The 21,901-nt window shown below is 51.1% G+C and overlaps 1 pseudogene; it reads left to right on the top strand.

Moving 5' to 3' along the window:
• Positions 1 to 1,647: 1,647 nt before the first annotated feature.
• LOC147596807 (uncharacterized) overlaps positions 1,648 to 21,901 on the top strand; it is a 78,387-nt pseudogene continuing 58,133 nt past the window's right edge.

Below are 21,901 nucleotides of genomic sequence, written 5' to 3'. Positions count from 1 at the left end.
GGCACCAAGCTGTGTGGTGTGGTTGACATGCTGGAGGGGAGGGATGCCATCCAGAGGGACCTTGACAGGCTGGAGAGGTGGGCCCGTGCAAACCTCATGAAGTTCAACCAGGTCAAGTGCAAGGTCCTGCACCTGGGTCATGGCAATCCCAGGCACAAATACAGGCTGGGCGGGGAATGGATTGAGAGCAGCCCTGAGGAGAAGGACTTGGGAGTGCTGGTGGACGAGAAGCTCAACATGAGCTGACAATGTATGCTCACAGCCCAGAAAGCCAGCCACATCCTGGGCTGCATCAAAAGACATGTGGCCAGCAGGTCAAGGGAGGTGATTCTGCCCCTCTGCTCTGCTCTCGTGAGACCCTACCTGGAGTACTGTGTCCAGTTCTGGAGTCCCCAGCACAAGAAGGACATGGACCAACTGGAGAAGGTCCAGAGGAGGGCCACGAAGATGATCAGAGGGCTGGAGCTCCTCTCCTATGAGGACAGGCTGAGAGAGTTGGGGCTGTTCAGCCTGGAGAAAGAGGAGGCTCCAGGGAGACCTTATAGCAGTCCCCCAAAGGGAATTTATAAGATGGGGAGAAACACTTCAGCAGGGCCTGTTGTGAAAGGACGAGGGTTAATGGTTTTAAAATAAAAGGAAGCAGATTCAGACTTGATATAAGGAAAACATTTTCTTACACTGAGGGTGGTGAAACACTGGCACAGGTTGCCCAGAGAGGCGGTGGATGCCCCAGCCCTGGGAACGTTCAAGGCCAGGTTGGACAGGGCTCTGAGCAACCTGATCTGGTTGGAGATGTCCCTGCTCCTTGCAGGGGGGTTGGACTAGATGACCTTTAAAGGTCCCTTCCAACCCAAACTATTATGTGTTTCCAAAAGCAGCATCTTACTAATGCATTAAAAGTCTGCCTCCACCTTGCAGTTAGCCAAATCATACCAAGTTTCTGTTGCTTCTGAACATGGATGAATTTCCATTCTATTCAGAGTTTATCAGGCAAGCACAAGGTTTCTTTTTTTTTTCATCTCACTATACAAATTACTAAGAATAAAACTGAAAAGTTTTCACAGGTATTTATATCACTTTTATAGCTACTAAATTAGCTGTGATCAGGTTCATTTTAAAGATTTTTATTCCTTCTATTTTCCTTAAAGCCTCAAATGGATGTCCCAATTTACTAAGGGGGGCTGCTGTAAAGCAGATTTCTCCAGAATCTTCTTCACTATATTGGGAAATTCACACCTTGTTTTATATTCTCTGAAGACTCCAGAATAGTTAAAACGAGCCTTCACTGCTGTTAAGTTTCACCTTGTCACATTGAGCTTAAAGCAGTCATTTTCAGGACTGACCACTCCTAAAAGACCAGAGGAAGGTCCTCACAGTGGGGATCTGGAAGCCAAGGCAGCTCTTTCAGCAATCCAACGTGGCTACGGCAGAGGCAAACCTCTGCAGATCACAGTGCGCCCCGCTTTTCTTTCATCAGATTGATGCACAGCATCTATCGCAGCAGGATTCCTGCTCCTTATGCGCCCAGCCAGTAAAACCACCCGCCTCCGTGCACGTTCAGCAGTGTTCGCTTGAACAGCAACAGCTCGCGTGGGCAACCACTTCCACATTCCCCCGCTCCGGCGGCCCCCGCGACATCCTTACCCCATGGCGGCCGGCGGCGCCGGGCACCGACGGTGCCGCGTCCCCGGGGCGCTCCTCGCCGCAACGGCAGCTCCGCAGCCCTGTGGCGGCGGCAGTTCGCTGGGCTGGACTCGCCGCGCCGCCGGCTCGCAGCTGCCGGGCCGAGTAGAACCGCCCACGCGCTAGGGAGCGCCTCCCGCGGGCCGGGCTCCCATGGCCACCGGCCTCGCCAGGCGCCCGCAGGCAGCGGCTCCGGCCCTCGGGCGAGCGTCAGCGGCGGCTCCGGGTGCAGACGCTCGCCTTCTCCGCGAGGGGCTGGCTGCCGCGCTTCTCCCCGGGAGGTGAGCGACTGCCGAAGGCTCCGTGCGACTCAGAGACGGAGCGGGATAGGGCAGGCGGTGTGCGCAGGGCTCCACGCTGCCGCTCCTCCTAGCACCCCCGCCAGCAGCGTGGCGAGCACCAATGCATTTTCCCGAAGAGGCAGAGCGAGCCGCGGCACCAGCGCTGGCATCGGGCTTCCGGCGTGCGGCGGCTAGCGGTGGCCGCGCGTCCCCCGCGGGCACCGGGGCGCCGCGCCCCCCGGATCCGCCCACTCCCGGCTGCAGAGATGCGGAGCACCGCTCCTCCTTCCTGTGGCGGCGGGTCCACTCCTCGCCGTCACGCCTTCTTCTGCGGCGAGAGAGCTGGCATCGTCCTGGGGCGCGGCGGGTCGGTCACTGCCAGCGGGAGGGACCGCTGAGCCCGCGCTCCTCTGCGACGGGGCCGCGGGCTCAACCCCGCCGGGGGGGACGAAGGGAGGGAGCGAGTCTCCGTATCAGGCGGTGCCCGGCTACTCTAGCGTCCTCGAGCCTCTGCCTGCTCGCATCCTCCGCCCGCCCGTTTCCCGGGAAGTGGCGGGTGGGGAACGGCCCTACAGCCCACCGTGCACGCCGCCACAAGCAGCCAGCTCACTACAGCACCTGCTCACTCTGCCTTCATCCTCCTCCCGAGGAGCTTTAAATAGCACACGTCACCGCGCTCCCCTACGCGCTGACGCCACCGGGGTGCGGGCGATAATGTCAAAGTGGTCCACGCTGCCGGAAGCGCTTCTATAACACGAAATGGCGGAAGGGAGGAAGCTTCGGGGTCCTCCGCAGCGCGGCTGCCTCTCGCGCGCGCCTAGGGTGTGCCGGTGTCCGGACTCTCTCCCGTCGCCGTCCCTTGCGGCGCCGTCTCCACGGCAACGCCGCGCGCGCCCTGCTCCCGCCCTGGGTGTCGCGGAAGCAGCGGTGCATCCTGCGGTGGTGAGGAGAGCTGGCTGTGAGCTCCTGCGCCCGAGAGCCACGGGTGAAAGGCATCTGCGGCAACTTTCTAGCCCTCTGCCTCGGGTGTGGGAAGGGCAGGGTGCCTGACTCCAAAGACAGCTGGTCCCGTGATTGAAACACATGCCTGCATACCCCTGCTTTGTAAACACTTCAAACCTGACAGTCTTACTGGCTAAACAGAAAAGAAACACAGCGGACATTCTAAAATTGAAAAAAAAAACCAACAACAAAAAAAAGTAGATTCCAGCACATCCATGCTAGTAGTATTGTAACCAAAGTGATCACTTTGTTGTGTGGTCTTTTGTAACTAAGGTAATAGAATCAACATAGAAATGGGAGCAGGATAGACAATACTTTAATGTTGTGTTTATATGCTGCTATGCTCCCAGTACAGCCCCAGCCCATCTTGACAATAGGTCAAGAAATAGTTAACCAATTAGAACAGTTGGCTTGGGCTAAAATAGAAATAAGGGTGGTCAAGCATATTTTGGTCAACCAGATCTTTGTGGTTAGTGACCATGCACCATGGAGAAGGAAAACAAGTTATACAGGCAAGGTGATATTGCACATGCCCATAAGAAGGGGTCAACTAAAGAACACACCTGCACGACCACCAGGGGTCTCAGAAGACCACCGAAGACCCCCGGAGAGACATAATGAGCATGCACAGCAAGGCAGAGTTTATTATAATAATTTCTAAGAATTGTTTTACATATGCATGATTATTCCAGGAAATATAATGAATATGTATGTTTCTGTATAATATAAACTTTGCTTCACGTGCTATAAGCCATGCACGCTAGATGGAAGGATCCCCTGTGCATCTGGCGCTGCAATAAAGAATGCCTGCTTCTTAATGCTACATTGGTGTTAAGGAGTTTGATTCCCAATTTCGGTGACAGTATTGCAAAGAAACAGCCAGCACCGTGAGTTTGCCAGAACCTACTATTTTTGACTCAGTCCTTCAATGGTACCATGCAAACAGATATCATGTGTTGCTGCTTCTAATTCAACAAAGTAGCTGTGGTGGTTTAGCCCTCATCACCACACAGTTTCTCGCTCACCCTCCCCCTCCTCAGCGGGATGGGGGAGAGAAATTGGGAAGGAAGTAAAACTCGTGGGTTGAGATAAAAGCAGTGTCCTGGTTTCAGCAGGGATGGAGTTAATTTTCTTCTCAGTAGCCGGTGTGTTTTGGATTTTGTGTGTGAAGAATGTTGATAAAAACATTCTGATGATACGAGTTGTTGTGAATGAGACCAAGGACACTGTCTGGCTTTCCAAGTCTCGTTAACGTGCAGATGCGGGAAGCTGGGCAAAAGACAGACAGAATAATTGATCCAAACTGGCCAAAGAGAGTATTCCATGCCATAAACGTCATGCTCAGTATATAAGTGGGGGTTGCCCATGGGAGGGGGCATCATTTTCAGTTATTCCTTTCCTTGTCGGGTATCCGTTTGGGCACCCTTGGCATCCTTTTCTTCTCTCTTGCTTGCTGGCATCATTCCCTCTACCTTGCTAGCTTGCTCTCCCCCTTGCTTGCTGCTCGGTGTTGTTCCTGTGATCGCTGCTCAGGACGGGCTGCGTCGGTCATTCGGACATCGGGTGGTGAGAAATTGTACATTGTTCATTTTGTATATTTTGTAGATATTAATATCCTTATATCCTGTTAGCTTTGTAGTTTTTAGTATTTTCAGTAAACTGTTTTTATCTCAACCCACGAGTTTTCCTTTCTTCCCAATTTCTCTCCCCTGTCCCACTAGGTAGGGGCAGGGTGAATAAGAAACTGTGTGGTGATCCGGGCTAAACCACCACAGTCTTTTTGGCGCCCAACGTGGGGCTCGAAGGGGCCTCACTAGATCAGTCGTGAGATCATCGGACCTTAGTCTGAGGATCCAAGGTTCAAGCCCCGGTCAGTCCCGAAGGGTTGAGATAAGGACAGGTTTGAACACAGTGTGTTGAAAACAGATTTGTTACAAGTGTTCATTAAGCCGGTTTGGTCATCGCTGGTCACAATGTTGTTTTATTTGTTCTCGCAGTTGTTTTTAGAGCTGTACTGGATAGCACCCTACTTGCCGTATTTTCTGTTTGTCAGTGTTTGTGCACGCTTTATCAATGATGTGTGTTGGATCAAAGGTATCGTTCTGCTGTGCTATGCGGCACTGATTTGTTTAGTGAGATTGCTGGTAACGGGACCATTTTCATATCTGTACTCAATGGCGGCGGGCAGTGTGCAGAGTGAGGAGGCAGAGGCAGCTCCACCCGGGTATTTCGGGAGCCATCTTGTGGGTGTTGTTTGGAACTATACCTGTTGTTTTGTTCCGGGAAGCCAGGCCGCGGGGGGAACATCTGTTTACAGCTTTCCCCACCTCACCAAGCTAATTTCAACAGCTTTTGAGAATTTTGAATACCCTTTTTATACCCCTACCACCATGTTCATGGTGACAAGTCTCTTGCAGCTATCTCAGATCTTGATATTGATGAAGTTTAAACAGTTTTTTAAAAGTATTATGGCTCCTCCAATCCCTGCAACAGACACTGTGACTACTCAAACTGCTGCTACAAATACTGCAGCTACTTCAGCCGCTACGGCAGGTGCTGCAGCTACCCCAGCCCCTGCTATGGGCACTGCGATTGCTTCAGCCCCCACGCCAGACACTGTGGCTACTCAAACCTCGGCAAGCAGTACCAAAGAGAAACCGAAAAACCAATCATCCACACCAGTATCAGTTGCCCCTGTACATAAGAAATACACCAAAAAATCAGTTCGCATAGTGAAAGATGATGATGAACCAGGCCCATCACATGATCAGGGAGAGGCAGAAGGGGAGGTGGTCACCCGGTCCCTATCCCTGAGTGAGCTGCGAGATATGCGAAAAGATTTCAGCCGTAATCAAGGTGAGCAACTTGTCACCTGGTTGCTCCGATGCTGGGACAGAGGGGCCAGTAGCCTGGAATTAGAAGGCAGGGAAGCCAGGCAGCTGGGATCTCTGTCTAGGGAAGCAGCCATTGACAGGGCGATTGGAAGAGAGTCAGCAGCCTGCAGCCTCTGGAGGCGACTCCTGTCAGGTGTGAGGGACAGGTATTTCTTTAAGGAAGATATTGTATGCCACCCAAGCAAGTGGACCACCATGGAGAGAGGTATCCAGTTTCTGAGAGAATTAGCTGTTCGGGAGCTGATTTATCATAACCTGGATGACCCACGGACATCCGTAGATCCAGATGAAATTGAATGTACCCGACCCATGTGGCGGAAATTTGTACAGAGTGCACCATCATCGTATGCCAACTCATTGGCAGCAATGAGTTGGAAAGATGATGAGATGCCACCAGTACGTGCAGTGGCTAACCAGCTCCGACAATATGAAGACAATCTCTCTTCCCCGATGCGGGCCTGTGTCTCAGCTATAGAAAGACTGACTGAGAAATCTGAAAGCCAGTTTGAAAAACTGTTAGAAAAACTATCTGAGGTGTGTGAGAAACTCGAAGATTCTTGCTCCCCACCTGCACGGACTAATATCTCAGCTATTAGAAGAAGACCTCATCCTCCTCCTGCTCAAGGGAGACGGTACACCCGACGAGATGACCTATGGTTTACCTTGCGTGACCAAGGAGAGGATATGAGGAAGTGGGATGGAAAGCCTACCTCGGCCCTAGAGGCACGTGTACGTGAGTTGCGAGGTAAAACAATCACAAAGGGAGGTTCTTCCAGGCAATTTGCTGCTCCAGTCTCCAGTGGGCAGTTCCCCAGACAGCGTAGAAGGGCTGATCTCACCTCTGATCCTATGGAAGGAACTTCTGATTCATACTCACAGAAAGTGAATAGAAAATATTACAAACAGGACTAGAGGGGCCCTGCCTCCAGCCAGGCGGAGGAGAGGGACAACAGAGTTTATTGGACTGTATGGATTAAATGGCCTGGCACATCAGACCCACAAAGGTATAAAGCTCTAGTAGACACTGGTGCACAGTGTACCCTAATACCATCAAGCTATAAAGGGGCACAACCCATTTGTATTTCTGGAGTGACAGGAGGATCCCAAGAACTGACTGTATTGGAGGCTGAAGTAAGTTTGACTGGGAATGAGTGGCAAAAGCACCCCATAGTGACTGGCCCAGATGCTCCATGCATTCTTGGCATAGATTACCTCAGGAGTGGGTATTTCAAAGACCCAAAAGGGCACCGGTGGGCTTTTGGTATAGCCACTGTGGAGACAAATAAACAGCTGTCCATCTTGCCCAGACTTTCAAAGGACCCTTCCGTTGTGGGAAAGCTGAAGGTTGAAGAACAAAAGGTACCAATTGCTACTACCACGGTGCACCGGCGGCAATATCGCACCAACCGAGACTCCATAATCCCCATCCTCAAGCTGATTCGTCGACTGGAGAGCCAGGGAGTGATCAGCAAGTCCCGCTCACCCTTTAACAGTCCCATATGGCCAGTGCGAAAATCTAATGGAGAATGGAGACTAACAATGGACTATCGTGGCCTAAATGAGGTTACACCACCAATGAGTGCTGCCGTGCCGGACATGCTAGAACTTCAGTATGAACTGGAGTCAAAAGCAGCCAAGTGGTATGCCACCATCGATATTGCCAATGCGTTCTTCTCCATTCCTCTGGCACCAGAATGCAGGCCACAGTTTGCTTTCACTTGGAGGGGTGTCCAGTACACCTGGAATCGACTGCCCCAGGGGTGGAAACACAGCCCCACCATTTGCCATGGACTGATCCAGACTGTATTAGAAAAGGGTGGAGCTCCAGAACACCTGCAGTACATTGATGACATCATCGTATGGGGCAACACAGCAGAAGAAGTTTTTGAGAAAGGGGAGAAAATAATCCAAATCCTTCTGAAAGCCGGTTTTGCAATAAAACAAAGCAAAGTCAAGGGGCCTGCACAAGAGATCCAGTTTTTAGGAGTAAAGTGGCAAGATGGACGTCGTCACATTCCAATGGATGTGGTCAACAAAATAACAGCTATGGCTCCACCAGCTAACAAAAAGGAAACACAAGCCTTTTTAGGTGTTGTGGGTTTCTGGAGAATGCATATTCCAAATTACAGTATGATTGTAAGCCCTCTCTATGAAGTGACTCGAAAGAAGAATGATTTTAAATGGGGCCCTGAACAACGACAAGCCTTTGAACAAATTAAACAGGAGATTGTTCATGCAGTAGCCCTTGGGCCAGTCCGGACAGGACAAGATGTGAAAAACATCCTCTACACCGCAGCCGGGGAGAATGGCCCTACCTGGAGTCTTTGGCAGAGAACATCAGGAGAGACTCGAGGTCGACCCCTAGGCTTTTGGAGCCGGGGATATAGAGGATCTGAGGCTCGCTATACTCCAACTGAAAAAGAGATACTGGCAGCATACGAAGGAGTTCGAGCTGCTTCAGAAGTGATTGGTACTGAAGCACAGCTCCTCCTGGCACCACGATTGCCAGTGCTGGGCTGGATGTTCAAAGGGAAGGTCCCCTCTACACATCATGCAACTGATGCCACGTGGAGTAAATGGGTCGCACTGATCACACAGCGAGCCCGAATAGGAAACCCCAATCGCCCAGGAATCTTAGAAGTGATCACAGATTGGCCAGAAGGCAAAGATTTTGGAATGCCGCCAGAGGAAGAGGTGACACGTGCTGAAGAAGCCCCACCATACAACAACCTCCCAGAAAATGAGAGGCGATATGCTTTGTTCACTGATGGATCCTGTCGTATTGTAGGAAAACATCGGAAGTGGAAAGCGGCTGTGTGGAGTCCTACACGACGAGTGGCAGAAGCCACTGAAGGCCAAGGTGAATCAAGTCAGTTTGCAGAGGTGAAAGCCATCCAGCTGGCTTTAGACATTGCTGAACGGGAAAAATGGCCAAAGCTCTATCTCTACACTGACTCATGGATGGTGGCAAATGCTCTGTGGGGGTGGTTAAAGCAATGGAAACAGAGCAACTGGCAGCGCAGAGGCAAACCCATCTGGGCTGCCACACTGTGGCAAGATATTGCTGCCCGGTTAGAGAAGCTTGTTGTAAAAGTACGTCACGTAGATGCTCACATACCCAAGAGTCGAGCCACTGAAGAACATCAAAACAACCAGCAAGTGGATCAGGCTGCTAAGATTAAAGTTTCCCAAGTGGACTTAGACTGGCAACACAGAGGTGAACTATTTTTAGCTCGGTGGGCCCATGACACCTCAGGTCATCAAGGAAGAGACGCAACATACAAATGGGCTCGTGATCGAGGGGTGGATTTAACCATCGACACTATTGCACAGGTTATCCACGACTGTGAGACATGCGCTGCAATTAAGCAAGCCAAGCGGCTAAAGCCTCTTTGGTATGGAGGACGATGGCTGAAATACAAATATGGAGAGGCCTGGCAGATTGATTACATCACACTCCCACAAACTCGCCAAGGCAAGCGCTATGTGCTTACAATGGTAGAAGCAACCACTGGGTGGCTAGAGACATATTCTGTACCCCATGCCACCGCCCGAAACACCATCTTGGGCCTTGAGAAGCAAGTTCTCTGGCGACATGGCACTCCAGACAGAATAGAGTCAGACAATGGGACTCATTTCCGAAACAACCTCATAGATACCTGGGCCAAAGAGCATGGCATTGAGTGGGTATATCACATCCCCTATCACGCACCAGCCTCTGGAAAGATTGAACGGTACAATGGACTGCTGAAAACTACACTGAAAGCAATGGGTGGTGGAACCTTCAAAAACTGGGACAAACATTTAGCAAAAGCCACTTGGTTAGTCAACACTCGGGGATCCATCAATCGAGCTGGCCCTGCCCAATCTGAACTTTTACATACTGTAGATGGTGATAAAGTTCCTGTGGTGCATGTAAGGAATATGTTGGGGAAAACAGTCTGGGTTATTCCTCCTCTGGGCAAAGGCAAACCCATTCGTGGGATTGCTTTCGCTCAAGGACCTGGATGTACTTGGTGGGTGATGCGGGAGGATGGGGAAGTCCGATGTGTACCTCAAGGAGATTTGATTCTAGGTGAAAACAGCCAATAATTTGAACTGTATATAATCATGTCTGTAGTTCTTTTATGTTCTATCAGAGGTAGTGCAGCAAGAATCACACTCAACAGTGAAGAACAAGCTTTGATGAAACCGAGCGATGTGCAGCAGTGATGGAGTCAGAACTGGTGACCAACAACTTCCTCGAGATCAACATCTTCAACTTGCAGACCATGGACGTGATACACCAGCCGCGCCAGAGGTACCAGCTACGAGTTCCAGATGCAGTATGTAACAACTTCACACTACATACCATCTCTCCGGCCCTGAGAGACTGCTATCACAGATGGGGCCCAAAGTCATGGACTAAATTAACTCAACAGACTCTGGAGGGATAGCTCATAGATTGAGATAGTGATATCTGTGTGTATATCTATAAGCATGACGTAAATGGTATGGAATAAGGGGTGGATACTGTCCTGGTTTCAGCAGGGATGGAGTTAATTTTCTTCTCAGTAGCCGGTGTGTTTTGGATTTTGTGTGTGAAGAATGTTGATAAAAACATTCTGATGATACGAGTTGTTGTGAATGAGACCAAGGACACTGTCTGGCTTTCCAAGTCTCGTTAACGTGCAGATGCGGGAAGCTGGGCAAAAGACAGACAGAATAATTGATCCAAACTGGCCAAAGAGAGTATTCCATGCCATAAACGTCATGCTCAGTATATAAGTGGGGGTTGCCCATGGGAGGGGGCATCATTTTCAGTTATTCCTTTCCTTGTCGGGTATCCGTTTGGGCACCCTTGGCATCCTTTTCTTCTCTCTTGCTTGCTGGCATCATTCCCTCTACCTTGCTAGCTTGCTCTCCCCCTTGCTTGCTGCTCGGTGTTGTTCCTGTGATCGCTGCTCAGGACGGGCTGCGTCGGTCATTCGGACATCGGGTGGTGAGAAATTGTACATTGTTCATTTTGTATATTTTGTAGATATTAATATCCTTATATCCTGTTAGCTTTGTAGTTTTTAGTATTTTCAGTAAACTGTTTTTATCTCAACCCACGAGTTTTCCTTTCTTCCCAATTTCTCTCCCCTGTCCCACTAGGTAGGGGCAGGGTGAATAAGAAACTGTGTGGTGATCCGGGCTAAACCACCACAAGCAGTTTACTAAAATAGCAAAGGAAAACTACAATAAATAACAGAATATAAGGATATTAATATATACAAAATGAACAATGTATGATTTCTCACCACCCGATGTCCGAATGACTGATACAGCCCGTCCTAAGCAGCGATCACGGAAACGAAACCAAGAAGCAAGCAAAGGAGCAAAAGGGAGCCAGCAAGGCAGAAGAAACAATGCCAGCAAATGAGAGAGAGAGATGGATGCCAGGAAAGCAGATACCCACCCTGGCCTGCCCCCACTTATATACTGAGCATGACGTTTATGGCATGGAATACTCTTTGGCCAGTTTGGGTCAATTATTCTGTCTGTCTGTCGTGGTTTTGTTAGTGAGGGGGGGCCTAAGGTGGTAGCTTCTGTAGGAAACTGCTAGAAGTCGCTCCCCTTTGTTCAGTGGACTCAGCCGGGCCTAGGGCGGACCTGCTGCTGGCCAAGGCCGAGCCGATTGATAGCAGAATGTCCCATGATAACGCCTCTGCGATAACGTATTTAAGAATGGGAAAACAGAAAAAAAAAGAGAGAGAAGAGAAGAGAAGATGTGAAGAAGCTGAGCGGGGGCAGAGGCGCAGAGGGGGAGGCGCAGGCCTCATGGGCCTTGCAGGCCTCACCCTCTGGCCTCTCGCCAGGCAGCTAACTGGGTCCTACTCAGCCCGGCCCAGCTGCAAGAAGTAGAAAGGAGATGAGAAGTGAATAAGATGATGTAAAAAAAAGATCCTGAGAGACATCTACCAGCCTGTTGTGAGGAACGGCTGCAGACACCAAGGTCAGTTCAGAAGGAGGGGGAGGAGTAATGCGGCTCTTGGCCAAGATTCCCCTGCAGCCTGTGGTGACGACCATGGTGGAGCAGGTTGTCCCCTTGCAGCCCATGGAGGTCCACGGAGGAGCAGAGATCCACCTGCAGCCCATGAAGGACCCTGTACAGGGGGAGGTGGATGCCTGAAGGCAGCTGTGGCCCGTGGAGGGCCCGCTGGGACAGCTGTTCTGAAGGGACTAAACTCCGTGGAAGAGATGACCCACGCCAGAGCAGTTCCACGAAGGACTGTGGCCCGTGGGAGGGACCCCACGATGGAGCAGGGGAGGAATGTGAGGAGTTCTTCCCCCAACCATGAAGCAGCGGCGTAAAACAACGTATGATGAACTGACCGCAACCCCCATTCCCTCTTCCCCCCTGTGCCGCTCCGGGGGGGAAGGTAGTAGAGATAATGTTAAGCTTGGGAAGAGGGAGGGGTGGAGGAAGGTTATCTTGTTCTCTGTCTCATTATCCTGCTGTTTGTAGTAATAAATGAATAGTTTTCCCCAAGTCGAGTCTGTTTTGCCCGTGACAGTAACTTTAAGGATTTCTCCCTGTCCTTATCTCAAACCTCGAGCCGTTTTTCTTATATTTTCTCTCCCTGTTCTCTCGGAGGGTGGGGGGAGTGAGAGAGAGACTGCGTAGTCTGGTCCTGATCAGGGCTGAACTACGACACTGTCTTTCTCCCAGCTTCCTGCATCTGCATGTTAACGAGACTTGGAAAGCCAGACAGTGTCCTTGGTCTCATTAACAACAACTGGTATCATCAGAGTGTTTTTATCAACATTCTTCACATATGAAATCCAAAACACACCAGCTACTGAGAGGAAAATTAACTCCATCCCTGCCGAAACCAGGACAATATCCACCACTTATTCCACACCATTTATGTCATGATTATATATGGGTCCAGTTCTGGAGCCCCCAGCACAAGAAGGACTTGGACCAGTTGGAGAAGGTCCAGAGGAGGGCCACGAAGATGATAAGAGGGCTGGAGCACCTTTCCTATGAGGACAGGCTGAGAGAGTTGGGGCTGTTCAGCCTGGAGAAGAGGAGGCTCCGGGGAGACCTGATAGCGGTCTTCCAGTACCTCAAGGGGGCCTACAAGAAAGATGGGGAAAGGCTGTTTAGTAGGGCCTGTTGCGATAGGACGAGAGGTAATGGTTTTAAAATAGAGGGGGGTAGATTTAGATTAGAAATTAGGAAAAAATTTTTTACGATGCGGGTTATAGAACACTGGAACAGGTTGCCCAGAAAGGTGGTGGAGGCCCCATCTCTGGAAGCGTTCAAGGCCAGGCTGGATGAGGCTCTGAGCAACCTGACCTAGTCAGGGATGTCCCTGCTCTTTGCAGGGGGGTTGGACTAGATGACCTTTGAAGGTCCCTTCCAACCCTAACCATTCTATGACTCTATGATTCTATATATATATACACACACACACAGGTATCATTCGCTCAATCTATGGGCTATCCTTCCAAAGTCCGTTGAGTTCATTTAGTCCTTGACTTTGGGCTCCATCTGTCATAACAGTCTCTCAGGGCAGGAGAGATGGTATGTAGTGTCAGGCTGTTACATACTGTATCTGGAACTCGTAGCTGGTACCTCTGGTGCGGCTGGTGTATCACGTCCACGGTCTGTGAGTTGAAGATGTTGATCTTGAGGAAATTGTTGGGTGCCAGTTCTGGTTCCATCATTACTGCACCTTGCTTGGTTTCATCAGAGTTCGTTCTTCACTGATCAGGGTGATTCTTGCTGCAATACCTTTGATAGGACATGAAAGAACTACAGAAATAATGACATACAGTGCAAATTATTGGCTATTTTCACCTAAAATCAGATCTCTTCGAGGTACACATTGGACTTCCCCATCCTCCCACATCACCCACCAAGTACACCCAGGTCCTTGAGCAAAAGCAATCCCACGGATGGGTTTGCCTTTGCCCAGAGGAGGAATAACCCAGACTGTCTTCCCCAGTATATTCCTTACATGCACCACAGGGACTTTATCACCACCTACAGTATGTAAAAGTTCAGATTGGGCAGGGTCAAATCGATTGGTGGACCTCCGAGTGTAGACTAGCCAAGTGGCTTTTGCCAAATGTTTATCCCAATTTTTGAAGGTTCCACCACCCATTGCTCTCAGTGTAGTTTTCAGCAGTCCATTATACCTTTCAATTTTTCCAGAGGCTGGTGCATGATAGGGGATACGATATATCCACTCAATGCTGTGCTCTTTGGCCCAAGTGTCTCTGAGGTTGTTTCGGAAATGAGTCCCATTGTCTGACTCAATTCTTTCTGGAGTGCCAGCACGTGTCACCTTTTCCTCTGGTGGCATTCGAAGAATTGGCCTTCTGGCCAATCTGTAATTACTTCTAAGATTCCTGGATGACTGGAGTTTCCTATTCGAGCTCACTGTGCGACCCACTTACTTCACATAGCATCAATTGCATGATGTGTAGAGGGTACCTTTCCTTTGAACACCCAGCCCAGCACTGGTAGTCGAGGTGCCAAGAGGAGCTGTGCTTCAGTACCAATCACTTCTGAAGCAGCTCAAACTCCTTCATATGTTGCCAGTATCTCTTTTTCAGTTGAAGTATAGTGGGCCTCGGAGCTGCTATATCCCCATTTCCAAAAGCCTAGGGGTGAACCTCGAGTCTCCCCTGATGTTCTCTGCCAAAGACTCCAGGTAAGGCCATTCTCCCTGGCTGCGGTGTAGATGTTTTTAACATCTTGTCCTGTCCGGACTGGCCCAAGGGCTACCACATGAACAATCTCCTGTTTAATTTGTTCAAAGGCTTGTCGTTGTTCAGGGCCCCATTTAAAATCATTCCTCTTTCGGGTCACTTCATAGAGAGGGCTTACAACCATACTGTCATTTGGAATATGCATTCTCCAGAAACCCACAATGCTCAAGAAGGCTTGTGTTTCCTTTTTGTTAGTTGGTGGAGCCATAGCCGTTATTTTGTTGACCACATCCATTGGAATGTGACTGTGGGAGCAGAGAGTGCAGCACAGCTGTCTGATATTGAAGAATTTGAGCTATGTCCTTGAACACCACTTGCTCAATAACAAAAAAAACAGCAATTAGAACAAGATAAGTAAATACCAAAGGCAAAAATAGTAAAGACAACTAAAAATCTATTACCAATCCAAATGAAGCATAAGGCGCATGAACAGTATATGGCCACCAATCAAATTAGATGATTGAGTGTGTGCACTTCGCGTGTAACTTAGGTAGACTATAAAAGATTAATGCTGACTAACAATAAGGGTCTCCGGAACACCATCCATGGAGTCCGTGTTTTTACTGCAACATGTGACGACGTCCATCTTGCCATTTCATTCCTTGACCATGCTTTGTTTTATGGCAAAATCAGCTTTCAGAAGGATTTGGATTGTTCTCTCCTTTCTCAAAAACTGCTGCTGCTGTGTTGCCCCATACAATGATATCATCAATACATTGCAAGTGTTCTGGAGCTCCACCCTTTTCTAGTACAGTCTGGATCAGTCCATTGCAAATGGTAGGGCTGTGTTTCCACCCCTGGGGCAGTCGATTCCAGGTGTACTGCATGCCCCTCCAAGTGAAAGCAAACTGTGGCCTGCATTCTTGTCGTAGTTTAGCCTCAGTCGGGGCCAGACTACGCAGTTTCTCTCTCACTCCCCCCACCTTCCGAGAGAACAGGGAGAGATAACAGAGGAAAAAAGGCTCGAGGTTTGAGATAAGGACAAGGAGAAAACACTTAAAGTCACTGTTATGGGCAAAACCAGATTCAACTTGGGGAAAACTATTCATTTATTGCTAAAAAAACCCAGCAGGATAATGAGACAGGGAACAAGATAACCTCTCCTCACCCCTCCCTCTTCCCGGGCTTAACATTATCTCTACCATCTTCCCCACACCGAGTCGCACAGGGGGGAAGAGGTAATGGGGATTATGGTCAGTTCATCACATGTTGTTTCATGCCGCTCCTTCATTGTTGGGGGAAGAACGCCTCACATTCCCCCCCTGCTCCATCGTGGGGTCCCTCCCATGGGCCACAGTCCTTCGTGAAACTGCTCTGGCGTGGTTCTTCCACGGGGTGCAGTCCCTCCAGAACGGCTGCCCCAGTGGGCCCTCCATGGGCCACAGCCTCCTTCAGGCATCCACCTACCCCAACATGGGGTCCTCCATGGGCTGCAGGTGGATCTCTGCTCCTCCGTGGACCTCCATGGGCTGCAGGGGGACAACCTGCTTCACCATGGTCGTCACCACAGGCTGCAGGGGAATCTTGGCCAGGAGCCGCATTACTCCTCCCCCTCCTTCTTCACTGACCTTGGTGTCTGGAGCCATTCCTCTCACAAAAAAAACTTCACAATCGGCACAGGCAGACACCTCTCAGGTTCTCTTCTCATCTCATCTCCTCTCCACTTCTTGCAGCTGGGCCGAGTAGGACCCAGTTAGCTGCCTGGCGAGAGGCCAGAGGGTGAGGCCTGCAAGGCCCACAAGGCTCATGTCTCTCCCTCTCTGCCCTCACTCAGCTTCTTCACATCTTCTCCTTTTTTTTTTTCTGTTTTTCCCCTTCTTAAATACGTTATCACAGAGGCATTATCATGGAACATTTTGCTATCAATTGGCTCAGTCCTTGCCAGCAGCGAGTCCACCCTAGGCCTGGCTGAGTCCACTGAACAAAGGGGAGGAACTTCTAGTAGCTCCTTGCAGAAGCTACCACCGTATCCTCCCCCTCACTAAATAAAACCATAACAATTCTGCTGCCAAAGAGACAGAGAAGAATGCATTGGCAATATCAGTGGTGACATAACACTTGGATGTTTTGACTCCATTTCATATTGAAGTTCTAGCATGTCCGGCACAGCAGCACTCAGTGGTGGCGTAACCTCCTTCAGGCCACAATAGTCCACTGTGAGTCTCCACTCTCCATTAGATTTTCTCACTAGCCATATGGGACTGTTAAAGGGTGAGCGGGACTTGCTGATCACTCCTTGGCTCTCCATTCAACGAATCAGCTTGAGGATGGGGATTATGGAGTCTTGGTTGGTGCGATATTGCCACCAGTGCACCGTAGTGGTAGCAATTGGTACCTGTTTTTCCTCAACTTCAGCAACCCCACAGCAGAAGGGTCCTTCAAGAGCTTGGGCAAGGTGGTGTTTATTATTCTCTGTCTCCACAGTGGCTATACCAAAAGCCCACTGGTGCCCTTTTGGGATTTTGAAATACCCACTTCTGAAGTAGTCCATGCCAAGAATGCATGGAGCATCTGGGCCAGTCACTATGGGGTGCTTTTGCTACTCATTCCCAGTCAAACTCAGTTCAGCCGCCAATAGTGTCAGCTGTTGGGATCCTCCTGTCACTCCAGAAATACAAATGGGTTCTGCCCCTTTATAGCTTGATGGTATTAGGGTATACTGTGCACCAGTGTCTACTAGAGCTTTATAGTTTATATTTGGGTTTTTTTGGTTTATCTGCGTTACTGCTTGCTGAGGTTTGAGTAGGCACTGTGTCTGTTGTGGAGGTTGAAGCAATCGCAGTGCCCGCAGCAGGGACTGGGGTAGTTGTGGTGCCTGCTGTAGGGGCTGAAGTAGCTGCAGCATTTGTAGGAAGAGTTTGAATAGCCACAGTGTCTTTTGCTGGGGTTGGAGTAGCCACAGTACTTTTAAATTATTGTCTGAACTTAATCAATATTAAGTTCAATAGCCGCGAAAGCGGCTGAGGAGACCTGGGTGGAGCCAGGGGGCACTGGCGGTCCGGCCTCTCTCCACATATAAAGCAGGCCCTATGTAGCACCAGTGACCGTAGCATGGTGTGGCACAGCACACAGGGAGAGTGCTGACCCAGGGCATTTGCTGTACCCAACTCTCAAGGCAACATGGCAAACACTCGCCTGAGAGCAGAGGTTCCAGCTCTGGCCTGGAGGCCCCCACCAGCTACCCCCACGGTGGTCAATGCCTCTGTGCAGACAGAGCAGCTGAAGGGAGAGTCTGCAGTGCAGACCTCGGGCTGCAGGCAGTGCCTGGACCCTACTCCTGGGGCAGGGACAGGCAGCAGCCCTGCCTGCAGAAGGTGTGCCCAGGTGGAGGAGCTCCTGCAGCAGGTGGCTGAGCTGCAGGAGGCTGTCAGGAGGCTGTGTGACATCAGGGAGGCTGAGAGGGAGCTGGAGATCTGGTTTCAAGCACAGTCTGCACCAGAACCACAGCACCCTGTCAATCAACCAAAACCCCCCCACTGACACACAAGGTAAGTAAGGAGGCAAAAGATACTGAGGAATGGAAGCTCGCAAAGGCAAGGGGCAGCAGGAGGAAGCAGCTTCCCCTGAACCCTGAGGTGCCCCTGTAGAACCGCTTTGCTGCTCTGCAGGCCAGAGAAGTAAGATCCAGCACCTCAGGAGAGGCACTGGAGCTGAGCAAGGTAGCCCGACTGGCTCACATGACAACCAGTGCTACCAAGAAAAGGAGATGCGTGGTAGTAGTGGGTGACTCCCTCCTGAAAGGTACAGAGGCACCCATCTGCTGACCTGATGCACTCTCTATGGAGGTGTGCTGTCTGCCGGGGGCTCGTATCAGGGATGTCACTAAGAGACTAACAAACCTCATATGGCCCACAGACTACTATCCGTTGCTGGTGTTTCATGTGGGTGCCAGCAACACAGCCAGCAGCAGCCTGAGAAGCACCAAGAAGGACTTCAGGGCCCTGGGAGCAACAGTCAAGGACTCTGGGGCACAGGTGGTCTTTTCATCAATCCTCCTGGTTGAAGGGAAGGGGCCTGAAAGGGCCGGTTGAATTTGGCAAGTTAACACATGGCTTAAGGAGTGGTGCTACAGCCAGGGCTTTGGGTATTTAGACCATGGGACTTGCTTTGAGAAGCCTGGTGTACTAGGGGTGGACGGAGTGCACTTAACTGAGAAGAAGAGCATCCTTGGCCAAAGACTTGCCAGGCTCGTCAAGAGGGCTTTAAACTAGTGTTGCTGGGGGAGGAGGAGCACAATCCGGCCCACCACTGTCAGCATGGTGCCAGTGCCAGCACCGAGGGTCCAGAAGCTGAGGAAGGATCTCAGGTATGTGCAAATGAACTTAAACTGCGGTCCAAAAGAACTCCTATTGCTCCAGCCAGCAAGTCGGCTTTGTTGGGGGCCCAGCTGAAGTGTCTCTATACCAATGCACGTAGCATGGGGAACAAACAGGAAGAGCTAGAGATGCGTGCACACGAGCAGGGCTACGACCTTGTTGGCATCATGGAGACGTGGTGGGACGACTCGTACGACTGGAACATCAGCATGGAGGGGTATAGGCTTTTTAGAAAGGACAGGCAGGGGAGATGAGGAGGGGGTGTTGCTCTCTATGTCAGCAGCCAGCTGGAGTGCATGGAGCTCCGCCTGGGGATGGAGGAGGAGCTGACAGAGAGCTTATGGGTCAAGATTAGAGGAAGGGCAGGGCCAGGGGACATTAGGGTGGGGGTGTGTTGCAGGCTGCCTGGCCAGGAGGACAGAGTGGATGAGGCCCTCTGCAGGCAGATAGGGGCAGCCTCCCGATCACAAGCCCTGGTCCTCATGGGGGACTTGAATCACCCCAACATCTGTTGGAGGGACAACACAGCAGGGCACAGGCAGTCCAGGAGGATCCTGGAATGTGTGGATGATAACTTCCTTCTCCAAGAGACAGAGGAGCCAACGAGGAGGAGTGCCATGCTCGACCTTGTTCTCACCAACAGGGAGGGGCTGGTGGGGGATGTGAAACTCAAGGGCAGCCTTGGCTGCAGTGACCATGAGATGGTGGAGTTCAAGATCCATGGGGGAGCGAGGAAGCTACGCAGCAAGCTCTCTGCCCTGGACTTCAGGAGGGCAGACTTTGGCCTCTTCAGGGACCTGATGGGCCAAGTGCCATGGGATACAGCCTTGGAGGGAAGAGAGGCCCAGGACAATTGGTCGATATTCAAGGAGCACCTCCTTCAAGCTCAGCAGCAATGCATCCTGATGAAGAGCAAGTCGGGCAAAAAGGCCAGGAGGCCCGCATGCATGAGCAAGGAGCTCCTGGACCAACTGAAAGTAAAGAAGGAAGCCTATAGAGAGGTGGAAGCAAGGACAGGTAACCTGGGAGGATTACAGAGGGGCTGTGTGAGCGGCTAGGGATCAGGTGAGGCAGGCTAAAGCCCTGATAGAATTGAATCTGGCCAGGGACATCAAGGGCAACAAGAAAGGCTTCTATAGGTATATCAGGGACAAAAGTAGGTCCAGGGAGGATGTAGGCCCCCTCCAGAAGGAAACGGGTGACCTAGTTACCCGGGACATGGAGAAGGCTGAGGTGCTCAATGACTTTTTTGCCTCAGTCTTCACCCATAAGGGCTCTTGTCTCACCACCCAAGCTGTGGAAGGCACAAGCAGGGACTGGGAGAATGAAGAACTGCCCACTGTAGTGGAGGAGCAGGTTCAGAAACATCTGAGGAACCTGAAGGTGCACAAGTCCATGGGACTTGATGAGATCCATCCGCGGGTCCTGAGGGAACTGGCGGATGAAGTTGCCAAGCCGCTGGCCATCGTATTTGAGAAATCGTGGCGGTCTGGTGAGGTCCCCGATGACTGGAGGAGGGGTAACATAACTCCCATTTTTAGAAAGGGGAACAAGGAGGACCCAGGCAACTACAGGCCGGTCAGCCTCACCTCTGTGCCTGGCAAGGTCATGGAGCAGATTCTCCTAGAAACCATGCTAAGGCACATAAAGAGCAAGGAGGTGGTTGGTGACAGCCAACATGCCTGACCAATTTGGTGGCCTTCCATGATGGGGTAACAGCACCAGTGGACAAGGGACGAGGAACAGACATCATCTACCTGGACTTGTGCAAGGCATTTGTCGTAGTTCAGCCCTGATCGGGACCAGACTACGCAGTCTCTCTCTCGCTCCCCCCACCCTCCGAGAGAATAGGGGGAGATGATATAAGGAAAACGGCTCGAGGTTTGAGATAAGGACAGGGAGAAATCCTTAAAGTTACCGTTACGGGCAAAACAGACTCGACTTGGGGTAAACTATTCATTTATTTCTAAAATTAGCAGGAGAATGAGACAGGGAACAAGATAACCTCCCCCCACCCCTCCCTCTTCCCGGGCTTAACATTATCTCTACTACCTTCCCCTCCCGAGCGGCACGGGGGGGAGAAAGGGAATGGGGGTCGCGGTCAGTTCATCACGCGTTGTTTTACGCCGCTGTATCATCGTTGGGGGAAGAACTCCTCGCATTCCTCCTCTGCTCCAGCGTGGGGTCCCTCCCACGGGCCACAGTCCTTTGTGAAACTGCTCCGGTGTGGGTCATCTCTTCCACGGGGTACAGTCCCTCTAGAACAGCTGTCCCAGCGGGCCCTCCATGGGCCACAGCCTCCTTCAGGCCTCCACCTGCTCCGGCGTGGGGTCCTCCACGGGCTGCAGGTGGATCTCTGCCCCTCCGTGGACCTCCATGGGCTGCAGGGGGACAACCCGCTCCACCATGGTCTTCACCACGAGTTGCAGAGGAATCTTGGCCAGGAGCCGCGTTACTCCTCCCCCTCCTTCTTCACTGACCTTGGCGTCTGCAGTCGTTCCTCACAACAGGCTGGCAGACGCCTCTCAGGATCCTTTTTACATCTTATTCACTTCTCATCTCCTCTCCACTTCTTGCAGCCAGGCTGGGCCGAGTGGGGCCCAGTCGGCTGCCCGGCGGGAGGCCAGAGGGTGAGGCCTGCAAGGCCCATGAGGCTCGCGCCTCCCCCTCTCTGCCCCCCGCTCAGCTGCTTCACATCTTCTCCTCTTTTTTTTTCTGTTTTCCCCTACTTAAATAAGTTATCGCAGAGGCGTTATCACGGGACATTCTGCTACCAATTGGCTCGGCCTTGGCCAGCAGCGGGTCCGCCCTAGGCAGGGCCGAGTCCACTAAACAAAGGGGAGCGACTTCTAGCAGTTTCCTACAGAAGCTACCACCTTAGGCCCCCCCTCACTAACAAAACCAGAACAGCATTTGACACTGTCCTGCACGACATCCTTCTCTCTAAACTGGACAGACATGGGTTTGATGGACGGAC

Source organism: Chlamydotis macqueenii, chromosome W (genome assembly GCF_036417535.1).
Source record: "Chlamydotis macqueenii isolate bChlMac1 chromosome W, bChlMac1.mat, whole genome shotgun sequence".
Taxonomy (NCBI): Eukaryota; Metazoa; Chordata; class Aves; order Otidiformes; family Otididae; genus Chlamydotis; species Chlamydotis macqueenii.
Note: the sequence above shows the minus strand (reverse complement) of the source record. Positions and strands in the feature narration are given on the sequence as shown.